This window comes from Fukomys damarensis, unplaced genomic scaffold, assembly GCF_012274545.1.
Source record: "Fukomys damarensis isolate Sample0158 unplaced genomic scaffold, DMR_v1.0_HiC HiC_scaffold_7, whole genome shotgun sequence".
NCBI classification, from domain to species: Eukaryota; Metazoa; Chordata; class Mammalia; order Rodentia; family Bathyergidae; genus Fukomys; species Fukomys damarensis.
In genome coordinates, this window is record NW_022900919.1 from 6724060 (window position 1) to 6736813 (window position 12754).

The window sequence follows — 12754 nt, forward strand, 5'->3', positions numbered from 1 at the left end:
ACTGAGCTAAATCCCCGGCCCCTTGAAATGTTTCTTAGTAGTCTATCTTTTGATTGATACATATTATAAGGTACGATGCAATATTTTGGTTCTTGAATCTACTGTGTGTTGGGTAAGCAGCATAATCATCACCATACTCTATCATTTCCTTGCGGGGAGGATATTAAAAATCCTTTCTTGGGCCCAGCATTTAGCTCAGTTGTGCCGCTGCCTGCCTTGCAAGAGCAAGGTCCTGAGTTCGATCCCCGGTACCAAAAAATAAAATAAATATAAAAATAAAAATCTTCACAAATGTAATGCACTATCATCAAATATATTCTTCTTGCTGGGCCACAGAACACCACAACTTACTCCTGTCATCTAACAATGATATTGTGTCCACTGACTGACCTCTCCTAACCCTAACCCTCCTCTTTCTTCCTCGCCCCACCTCTGGTAAACAGTATTCCATTCTCAGCTCTTATGAGATTAACTACTTTAGATTTTACTGTGAGACCATGCAGTGTTTGTTTTTTTGTACCTGGCTTATTTCACTTAACATAATGTCTCCAGGTCCATCTATGTTGTAGCAAATGACAGTATTACATCTCTTGTATGGCTGAGTGGTATCCCCTGTACCCAAATACATTCTTTATCCATTTCAGCACGGATACACTCACAAGTTGATTTCAATCACAATCGGTGATCATGAAGAGAGCCATGATAAACATGGGAATGCAGGTGTCTTGTCAATATGCTGACTTTATTTTCACTGAATATATACCCGGGACCGAGACTGCTGAATCGCACAGTAGTTCTATTTTTAGTTTTCTGAGGAGTATCCACACTGTTTTTCATAATGGCTGAGCCAAAAGCACAAGAACTCCTCTTTCTCTACATCCTCACCAGCATGTGTTATTTGTCTTTTTGATTAGAACCATTCTAACTGGAGTGACGTGATATCTCACGGTGGTTTAAACGTTGAACAAACCACAAAAGGCCATGCAAGGGAGAGCAGGAAGCAATGGAAATGTTTGCAAAGAATATGAGATACAAAGAAAGAATATTCATGATCTATATGTGAGAAGCAGAAGATGAAAGTGTCTGTCTATCGCACATGTGTACACACATGCAGGAACACGGATGGCTGTGCAGACAGCCATTGCTTTCTCTGTATTGGTGTGGCGACCACACTGCCCACCTTCGGAGGCGGGGACTGGCCTGGAGGTCAGGGGCTAAGGACAGGCCCTTCCTCAGAAGGGCAACTGAGCTGAAGAGGTTCAGCTGCACTGCTCCCCAGCCCCGAGCGCTAACCCCAGGCCCAGTGTGCGAGTCTGCCGCAGTGTGCTGCTCTCTAAGGAATGCTGGTAGGGTCCAGGCCCAGCGGACAGCTCTTGCTCCTGCAGACAGTCAGTCACACACAGAAATTCCAGCGTTCTTAAGAGTCCCTGGAATGCAGCATCTGAAGCCTCCTAGCACAGGCTGGTAGTGAGCAGCAAGGCTAATCCCACGGGAACGCTGGCTGTGTCCACCTGCGCCAGTGCTATCTTATGTTTTTATTTTTATTAGGACACGTTTGCAGTACGTAAGGATTACACTTGTCAGACATTACACACACACACACGCACACACACGCACACACACACTTCTCCCTCTCCTCTCTGTGCCTGCTCCTTCCATCTCTCGGTCCCCTTTCCATCTGCAAAAGCTCTAGTCCATTTTTAAAGAATTCTCCTTTTCCATCCTGTCTCCATCCCATCCCTTCTGCCTCCCTCCATCTCTCACCCCCCCTTTCCATCTAAAAGGAAAGATCTTTCTACTTCCTGTTATCTTTCATTTTGCTCTTTATGTATATTTTGGATTTCTCACAAGAGAAACCACATACTATTCGAGCTTGTGTGTCTGATTTATTTCACTTAACATTATGATCTCAAAGGGCACCCACTGACCTATTAATGGCTCTAGTTTATCCTTTTTACGGCAGAGCAGTACTCTATTTTGTACAAATACCATGTTTTATTTGTCCATTCATCTGCTGAAGGACACACAGGCTGTTTCAAGATATAGCTGATATACATTGTGCTGCTATAAAATGGATTCGCGTGGATCACATCTTTCGGTTTAACCTGCACCAGGCAGACTAAATTATCAAAGAGCTGATTCTGCTACTCAAACAACAAGGATTTACGACAGTCCCCACTTTCCTGCCACTCGTAGAAAGTGTGCTTCACAAGTACAGCCACTGATTTAGGTCACTCACTGCTATGTTCCTCCGTCCCAAGGTTGCTTTGAAACTGATGACCACTGAGGTGGCCCTGGGAGGTGGAGGCGTTAAACAATGATTGGTCACGAAGGCTCTGCCCTCCAGAACGGATTACTCCACGAAAGGCGGGTGGAAGAGAGAGGGAGAGGCTCTGTTATAAAGCTAGCTCCCGTGGCCAGCTTGCTCTGTCTTGCCTGCCACGCACTGCGCTGTGATGACAGAGACCCCTCACCAGAGGTCAGCGCATGCTCTTTGGGTTTTTTTTTGGCAGAACTGGGGATTGAACTCAGGACCTTGCGCCTGTCAGGCAGGCGCGCACCACTGAGCTAAATCCATGGCCCTTAAACCTGTATTCTTTATACATTACTTCGTCTCAAATATTCTGTTACTGCAACAGAAACAGACTAAGATACCCCTCGCTGTTGTGTCTTCTGCAGGCTGAAGGTACACAAAATGTATCTTTTTCTCAGAATGTACTAAATACCGTGATTTTACGTGGAATTCTCACTCTCCTCACCCTGAGAACCAGCTGGTCACACAGTGTCAGGGACTGAGCACGAACAGTGCAGGGTGTGACCTCGGCTCCTCACCTATCCAGGGGCACACTCTGGCCTCGCTTCCCTCTTTCCCAGCTCAGAGCAATGGCGGGACGCACCCCACCCCACGCTGCAGAGGAGCTCACACTGCTTCCCGTCTCACCTGCGCCCTTCCCTGCTAACACCCATCTCTCTGAGGTGACGGGGCACCCTGTGCCACCAGCAGTGTGCTGAGGCCATGAGGGCGGACGTCTGGGTCCCTTGGGCCCCAGATCTCCTCTTCTGCCCTGGTTACTCGAGAAGTTCCTCAACATCTGCACCCGAGTGTTTTCATCTTCACAAGGGAGGTGACAACATCACCCTCCGGGCAGGTGTTCACCAGAAACTGCTGCTTCTTCATCTATGTGCCCTCCTTTTTAATTAAAAACAACATCAATTTGCTGTTGTAAAAAATAATAATGATGCATTGTAAGGCACAGAACCCACCAAAAGCCTAGGACATTATTGTTACACACACATACACATATGCACACATACAACTTTCCTGTCTGTGTGCATCGTACTGGGAAGGATCTGAGACACTGTGTTAGTTTTCTACCACCGTGGAAAAATACCTAAGATAATCTGCAAGGAAGAAAAGTTTACTGTGGCTCATGGGTTCAGTCTATGGTCACTCGAACCCACTACCTTCGGGCCTGGGGTCTGTTCTATGGTCACTCGAACCCACTACCTTCGGGCCTGGGGTCTGGTGGCACGACACGGCGGGGAGAACATGGCCCAGGCTCTCACCACCTCCGACCAGCACCTCGCTGAGGGCCACCTTCTCACACATGGGCCACGAGGGGTCATTCCAGACCCAAACTGCAGCACGAGCCAGCAGGTTCCTGGGCTCCACAGCAGATGAGCAATCTCTGATGCCTTCTCCCGCGAGCCTTTTGACAGGCATGTCTTTCTGTTTTACAGTTTTATTGAGGTATATTTCACAGATCATAAAATCTGTCCACTGAAAGGGTAAAGTTCAGTGGTTTTTATTTGCACATGCAGGCCTTGCCCATTAGAGAGGAAGGCAGAAAATAAATGAACTCCTTTCTCTTGTGGCCAGCATCCTCTGCTTCCTCTCGTACCCTCGCCGTTCCTTCTACCACTCTGATTTCCTGGGTTCCTCACTTAATCCGCAGCCTCCTGCAGAGCCCCTGGGCAGCACCTCTGGGTGCTGGCAAACCTGAGAGGAGCAGCGAAAGGAGGATGGGACAGGCGGCAGGTCTAGCACACTGCAGTGGCCCCACGTTCCTTCCTGCAGAATAAGCGTTTGCATGGGACTAATATCTTACCACAACCTAAAGAGACCAGCACCAAGTGAAGCCCAAGGCAAGCACGATGGCACACACCTTTAACAACCGCACTCTGGAAGGCTGAGGCAGGAGGATCACATATTTGAGCCTGGCGCAGGCAAATTAGTGACTCAGTAAAACACTGGTTCAAAAATAAAAGGGCAGGGGTGCGGCCAACTGTGAAGGCCCTGGGTTCAAGCACTAGTACTTCACACACACACACATACACCAAGGGAAGTCAAATAGAAAAGCAGTTTTTCTGCTATATACATTCAATGCAATGCCAATTGAAATTCCAACACTATATTTCACAGAACTAGAAAAAAAAATCCAAAAATTCATTTGGAACCATAAGAGACCTAGAATAGCAAAAGCCATTTTAGGCAACAGACACATGGCACCAAGTGTAACAATTTGAAACTATACTACAAAGCCACTGTGATAAAAACAGCACGGTACTGGCAAAGAAATAGGCCTGAGGATCAGTGGAACAGACTGGAAGACACAAAAACAAACCCAGATGTACTCAGCTACCTCATCTTTGACAAAGGAGCTGACCATCCTCAGTGGAGGAAAGATAGCCTCTTTAATAAATGGTGTTGGAAAAACTGGATGTCAACCTGCCACAGATTAAAATTAGACCCTTATCTTTCGCCATGCACTAAATTAAAATCCAAATGGATTAAAGATCTAAATATTAAAACAGAAACATTAAACTTGCTGGAAGGTAAGTTAGGCAGAACTCTGGAAGACATTGGTATAGGAAAAGACTTTATGAACAAATCCTCAGTAGCACGGGAACTAGCAGAAAGAATCAACAACTGGGATCTCATCTTACTAAAAAGCTTCTGTACTTCAAAAGAAACCATTAGCAGAACTAAGAGACAATCTACAATGTGGGAAAAAATTTTTACCAGCTGTACCTCAGACAAAGGACTATTATCAAGGATATATAAAGAACTCAAAACAATCAGTCCCCCCAAATATAAAGACCCGATCCAAAAATGGGCATCCGAAATGAACAGACATTTCTCATACAAAGAAGTGAAAGCAGCAAGAAAATATATGAAAAAATGTTCCACATCACTGGTCATTCGAGAGATGCAGATGAAAACAACACTGAGATTCCACCTCACCCCACAAAGAATGGCTGCTATCAAGAAATCACACAATAACAAATGTTGGCGGGGTTGTGGGGAGAAAGGAACCCTCCTCCATTGTTGGTGGGAGTGCAGACTAGTGCAACCACTATGGAAATCAATATGGAGATACCTCAAAGAGCTTGGACTGGAGGTTCCATTTGACCCAGCCATCCCTCTGTTGGGTATCTTTCCAAGAGAACTAAAAGAATCATATCACAGAGAAGTATGTGCACCCATGTTTATAGCGGCACAGTTTGTAATAGCTAAATCTTGGAAACAACCTATTTGCCCATCCGTTGGAAACTGGATAAAGAAGTTGGGGTTTTTCTATAAAATGGAATATTACTCAGCCATAAAGAACGAGAAATTAGATTCACTCATAGGAAAATGGATAGATATTGAAGATATTCTCCTAAGTGAAATAAATAAGTCACACATGTGTAAATACCGAATAGTTTCCCTGGTGTAAATAATCTGCAACAATGCATAAGATTCTAATAAGATTACTGACATTTAGAAATGGGAAGAAAGGAGCTAAAGGTGTAGGGAAGGTGGGATGGGTAGGGGAAGAGTAAAAAGGGAAAAGAAAAAAATGTGAGAGAATGAAAAGATGAAAATAAAGTGTTTGTAGATGGGGAGGGGAGGAGGGGGTGAAGGGAGGGCAGAGGTAAGGGGAAAAAATGAGAATCAAGACTTGTCATGTAGAGGTACAAGATCCCAACAATGAATGTAACTGTACTGTATCCCTAAAATGTACCAATAAACTCAATTAAAGCTGAAAAAAAAAAAAAGAAAAGCAGTTTTTGTAGACTTCAATTAGAGACAGCAAGTTTAAATTTAGATGCAAAAAGAGAAGTTTTTACGTATTTGTTTAAATCTTTGCTGAACAATCTTCACCCTATTCCCACAAGTAATCAAAATGGCACAAATAACCACATGGACCTACACAACAATAAAGAAGTATTTGGGAATAAGGAATAAGTGTGATGGGATGCATAATGATTTAATACCTAATCTGGTTGCACTTTTTCACTTCTTGATTTCTAGTTTGGATTGGTTCCTACCATCTTAAGAAATGTTTTCAAGATATATTTTATAATCCTAGTTTATCTTTCATTGGTTACATTTTCCAATCATGTTTTCCTTTGGTGTCTACTCTGGATCTTAATAATGAAAAGGATAAACATAATTTGTTTTTCGGTACTGGGCATCCAACTCAGGTCCTTGGGCTTGCAAGGCAGGCAGAGGAAACTCTGAGCTAAATCCCCAGGCCCAATAAACATATTTTGATATAAATATTTTTTTAAAAAAAGCTCTTACCTGAAAAAAAACACCCCAGTCAACTACTTCAGTAAATTATAGAAAATAAATATTTGAGGTAATTATGAGGCATACATGATAGAAGTATATTTTAAATTATTAAAGGTCAAAGAAATAAAAATCCTGGCAAAAACAGTAATTACAGAGCAAAGAAAAACATGATAGGGATTTATCCAAATATATTACAGAAAATATAAGTAAATGTGTTTAACTGGGTAAAAATTTAAATTGAATAAAAAGAAAAATAAACACAAAATCTATAGACATACAGAAGTTCAGAGGAAAAAATACACATACTGGAGGAATTGAAAGATTCTGGGATCCGGCAATTCTATAAACTTTCTCTATGAACACAACTGGAAAAAATATAAAGGACATTTTCTTGAAGGCAACAAAGATACAACAGACAGCAAAATATGGCCATATTGAAATTCTGAGAAAATGGGGGTCTGAAAAGTTTGACCAAACACTTTTCCATCTGAGATCAAGGAAGAGAAACTGGAGTTCCAGAGCCATCCAAGTTAGGAAGCTTAGTAAATCTTCCATAATTTAGATTGGGATCCCAAAGAAGTGCTCCCTGAAAATAAAGACGAACCAGAAATTGTCAGCCCTGTAGTGTTTCAGCCACCTTAGTCTCTGAATGGGAGTGCTGTGAGCTAAGATTGCCCCTGCTGCCAAGTTCCTGGCATAAACACACACCCCATTCCGGAAAACTACATCATCCTAGAACTCAATTGATCTTGAATTTTTCACTTTTCTGGCACTCAATCAAAAATAATCAGGAATACAAAAAGATTATATGAAAAAAGGTGATAGAAATCACAAGCAATGGAAACACACCCATAAATGTTCTAGTTACTAGAGTATGAGACCATAAGTGTAAAATAAGACTATTTTGGCAGACAATTGGAAACTATAAAGAAGAACCAATAAACATTTGAAAAGAGGATCGATGTCATTAATTAGTAAAACTATAATGCACAGTAAAACTATAATGAGTTTCGTACATTCAACTATGATGGCTAAGAAAAAACAAAACTAGGAGTTGCTAAAATACCAAGAACAGGAACTCTTGAGCACTGCTGGTAGGATTATAAACTGTTTAGACTGCTTCACAAAACTGTTTAGTATTAGCTAACAAAACGGAACATATGCATAATCTATGACAGTGATTGTACAGCAGGGTTTTCAGCAGAAACTCACTCACATTTACACCAAGAGACATACACAAGGAAACTCTGAAGAGCGATAGTTGATCACTAGAGGGAAAAATGGATAATCCCATTCTCTGGGATTTTAATGCAGTTGTCCAGTAAATTGATCAGGCAGAGAAAAGCTGAATGACAAGTAACGAGCCTAAAGGAAATACGCACACCCAACCAATGAACTCATTTTTTTCAACCCTACAGAAAACATTTTTAAAAATCTCACTCCTGAGGCAATAATGCCAATTTCTGCAACAATAAAAAAAAAATCACTATCCTACAGATGAAACAATTTATTATGACGAAATGAGAAGTCAAGGGCAAAAAAATCATCTGTGTCTTTGTCCTTGGAATGTAAGGATGCAGTGCTAAAAGATCACAGATGAGAGAAGAAACCAAACAGGGTATTAGAAAACACCTAGAACTTTAACGAGGATGGAAACACTACACACTGAAATACATGGATTCAGTAAAATCATTCCTTGAAGAGAAATTTGGAGTTTTAAGTGTTATGTATCAGAAAAGAAAAAAAAAGGCTGAAAATAATAATGGTAAAAATGTGACTCAACAAAGTATGATGACAGGAGAAGAAATTAAGATGAAAAATAAAGAAATAAAAAAAGAATATCAAAAGCTGATTTTTTGAATGACTAAAGAAAATAAAGCATGAACAATTATTAGACAAGATAAAAGGATTCCAACTCCAGATATACCTTGCTTTTAAAGAAGAGACTGTGAATATAGCTCAGGGGTAGAGCATGTGCTTAGTATGTACAAGGTTTGGGTCTGTCCCCCCCCCCAAATACTACTATAAGCAACACCTATGCAACACAATTGACAATTTGGAGGGAAAGGGAATAGCTTTAAAGAAAAATGCAACACTAAAACCGAATCAAGAAGAAATGCAAAAACAAAGAACTCGAAGATGAAAGTGAATCAATAATTTATAATCTACCGCTCAAAACAAACTAAAATCGAACAAATCCTTGAACCCTAGTCCTGGATAATAGTACTGCCAAGTTATATCGAGCTTCCAAGATGCAGATATCCTCTATTTATGCAACCACTCCAGAGAACAGAAAAACTATTCCCAACAAATACAATGAAGCTAGGAAAACACAGAAACCAAGCCAAATGAGTCCCATGAGAACATCTTTCTAACATATCTATCTATCTATCTATCTATCTATCTATCTATCTATCTATCTACCTATCTAAATGCCAAATGTCAGAAAATCCAATTTTGTGAAGACTTAACAGTGTCAATTTATCCAAGTTATACGATGTTAAGTCAGCCTCTGCCTGGCCAGAAAGTGGGCCTAACACCTTTCTGCCATGGTAGTTTCTAGAAAAGGAAAACTGCCTCTGGGCTCTGCCCTGAAGTGGGGCTACTCAAAACACCCATTGCTAGGACCCTCAGACTAGGTAAACACTAATTTAAGTACCAAGATGTGTTAAAATTCAACTTAAGTCAAGAAGATCCACATTAAGGTGAATCTGAGGGCTTCCCAGAATAGAAAATAAAATCCCTCATTCTGTCACTGCTTCGGTTTGAGAACTGAGACAAGTATTTGAGCAACTTCATAAAAACTGATTCGAAGGGGAATTTCTGAAACCAGTTAATCACTGACACAAATGACTAACAAGTTCTTATTTCGTTAAAAGGTGCAAAAGTTAATTTATTTTATTATCATTTTTGGATAGTACACCTGTCCATCCACAGGAGGCAAGTCAGTCAGCAAACACTGGTGAGGGTTACGTGCGATAAATGTTTCCATGCTACCCAGACCCAGTCAACTACTAATTGCTAGTTTAAGACACAGAATTAAGAACAAAACAATTCAAGGTGAAATAACCCAACCCATGACTTCCTACACATCTGTGATTAAATAAGGAACAGGATGATTCACAGCGCTTTCTGTAAATTATACAGAGGCTGCTTCTTTGGGCTGGCCTGCCACTGTGAGCTTCCTAGTTCTTCCCACATCCAAACTCCATGCACACTTCCTTTCTGGCCTGTCAGAAATCAGCCCCACCTTGAGTGACGCCAAATCAAAGCACTAACGTGGATATCTTCGTGTCATGAACCCAACAAACTGGAGAAACAAGAAGGCTTCCTGGCTTTCTTAACTACTCCTTATAAAAAGATCTAAACATATGAGTAATGCCTTTTTTTATTATTAAAAAAAAGAGCATTTACTTTGCAACAGTGTATGCATAACAAAAGCCTTAACTGAAATATCTGGAACTTCTAAAGAGTTTTTCAACTTCAAACGAAAATGTATGTTAGAGGCAAAAGCTAATTACGAAAATCATTATGAGTAGTGTATTAAAAGTTGATATGATCTCCCAAAGTAAAGCATGGAAAGATTTTTATTTGACTGTGGACTTACAACATGTTTAACATCTCAAGTTTCCAAAATAGCTGTTAATTTTCTGTACAGTATTCTAAAATAAGTTATTAATCATGGAAGTCTTTGAGGTCATATCAAAGCAATACCATCAGAAGGAAACCGATGAAATCTGAGGGTTGTTTTAATTCGTATTTCTCTAATGGCCAGTGATGTTGAACATTTCTTCATGTGCTTGTTCTCTGTGAATTGTTTATTCTTTCACTTGCACATTTTTTGATTGGGTCTTTTATCGGAGGGGGTAATTTTTAAATGTTCTTTATATATCCTAGGTATTATTCTTCTAAAGAACAAATGGCAAAAAAAGTTTACTATTCTGTAAGTCAAATAATAACAAATGTTGGCAAGGCTGTGGGGAAAAAGGAACCCTTTTCCACCGTTGGTGGGAATAAACTAACACAGTCATTGTTGAAATCACTATGGAGATTCCTCAAAAAATTGAACCTAGAAATTTCATTTGTCTCAGTTATTTCCCTTCTAGATACTTTCTCAAAAGAGTGAAAGTCATCATAGTATAGTGATACATGCCCACCGATGTTTGTAACAGCAATCTGTAACACTTACATCTTGGAAGTAGCCTATGTGTCCACCAACAGATGAACGGACAAAGAAAATGTGGTATTTACTCACAGTGGAGTACTACTCTGCCGCAAAGAAAGACTAACTTGAGTCATCTGTAGGAAAACGGGTGCACTCTGAGATCATAACGTTAAGACACATAGATATCACCTGGTATCTCTTACCTGAGAAATCCAAATTATAAATAGAGGAAAATAAAAGAAAATAGAAAGAAGGTGGATGGATCTTTCTCAAAGGGGAGGGATCAAAAGACAGAGGGATGGGGGAGGGGTAAGGAATGAAGGCGTGTCACGTACATATACCAAGTCCACACACGGAATGTAAACACTATGTACTGCAAATATGTACTCACAAGATTTTTTTAAAAGAAGGGAACTCCGATATTTTTTTTTTTTACTTTCTTGAAAAAAATGCCTATACTCACATTGTCCTGCATTCCACAGACATTCCTGCTCTTTGCTCAAAGGAAGCCTTCCCTGTTTTCACACCCACCAGCAATACTTGCAGATCTCCTAGGTCATTTTTTTTAACCATGAGCATTTAATTTTTTAGTCTCCCCCAAATCATCTTTTCCTTCCTTCAAATGTTTCTTGCTCTCAAACTTAAAATTTAAATGATTTATATTTACCTTTTAAACCCCTTACTCAGATTTGCGTCTGAGTAAAGAAGATCTACCCAGAGTGCACAGCCCTCCCACCGTTCTCCTCTTCCCTCCACCGCTCCAGGAGTCCTTGATGACTCCCAAACCCCTCTTCAATCGTAATTTGAGGCACTCAAGAAAATTACCTGTACCTCCCTGAACTGGTGCCCATCAGCAAAGTCTCTGGAGCAGCTATAAACTGATCCGGACCAGGAAAGGGCAGTTAGGAATTGCTAAAAACGCTACTGCCTGTGGAAAGATCCACGGTCATTTCAAACCGCTCCACAAGTGCTGGCTTCGCCAGCTCCTGAATGAGAATGACTCACACTCCACGCCCGCAGCCCACTCCCAGCATCACACCTGGTCTTTGCTACCACCATCCGCGCCACCCCTTACATTCTCAGGTCCAACACTTGAGCCAAAGCTCTCCCATTTGGCACACGGTCCTGCCTCCCCAGGATGACTGAAATACGGGGATGTCACTTGCAGCTCCGCCCTCTCCTCCGTCTCTTACTCTGTCAGCTCTTCCTCTGCTGGAAGGAATCACACAGCACTGCCCTGGCACACTCCACACAATCCCTGGAAGTCCTCACTCTTGCTCCCAGCCACTGTCTGTCATTTCATCCCTTAGCAGTGACTTTCCATCGTCACCTCGCTTCGTCCTGCACCTCAGCCGGCAATCTCAGTATTTAGAAAATGAAGCCACACACACACCCCCACCAAAACTCAGCTATTGCTGTCCGTCTGTTCACCCCCTCCTCTCTGGGGTATTGTTTTCCCTTCTGTGCGTCCCTCCATCCCTACACTGAGGCTCCAACGTCCTCGATCTGTGTCCCTTGTCCCTTGGCAACCGCAAAGCCTTCTAGGTAAATGAAGATGGTCAATACTCTCCCATTTTAAAAAATGGCACATGCTATATTAAAAATTGAACATTTTGTAGAGAGTGTTTAGAAATCCTCTAAATACTAACCACAGTGCCCTGCACAGTCTCTATCGTCATATTTCATCTCTGTGTCAATGTCTGCCTTCCCTGGTCCAGCCTATTATGGACACTGGTCACTCACTTCCTGTTTCAGCCTCAGCATGCTCCTGGGCCACCCTGACCTTCCTCTTCTGACCGCGTCTCCCACTGAGGCTGCTTGCTTCACCCCTGCCACTCCACTGCCCCATGCCCGGCTCAGTTCCAGAAGGCACTCCAGGGGCCCGTGGGGACTGCAGCTGGACCCTAGCCACCAACTTCCTGCACTCAGTCCGACCACTGCTCCGACAAGAAAGCAGCCACTCAGACCCAGCACCTTTCTCAAGCCCAGGAGTTATAAGGGCTCCTTCCACATTGACATCACTACAC

The 12754-nt window shown here is 41.8% G+C and overlaps 1 protein-coding gene across 1 annotated transcript in view; it reads right to left on the reverse strand.

Moving 5' to 3' along the window:
• Positions 1-12754, reverse strand: part of Tjp1 (tight junction protein 1) — a 221932-nt gene that overhangs the window by 184273 nt on the left and 24905 nt on the right. The window lies entirely within an intron of this gene.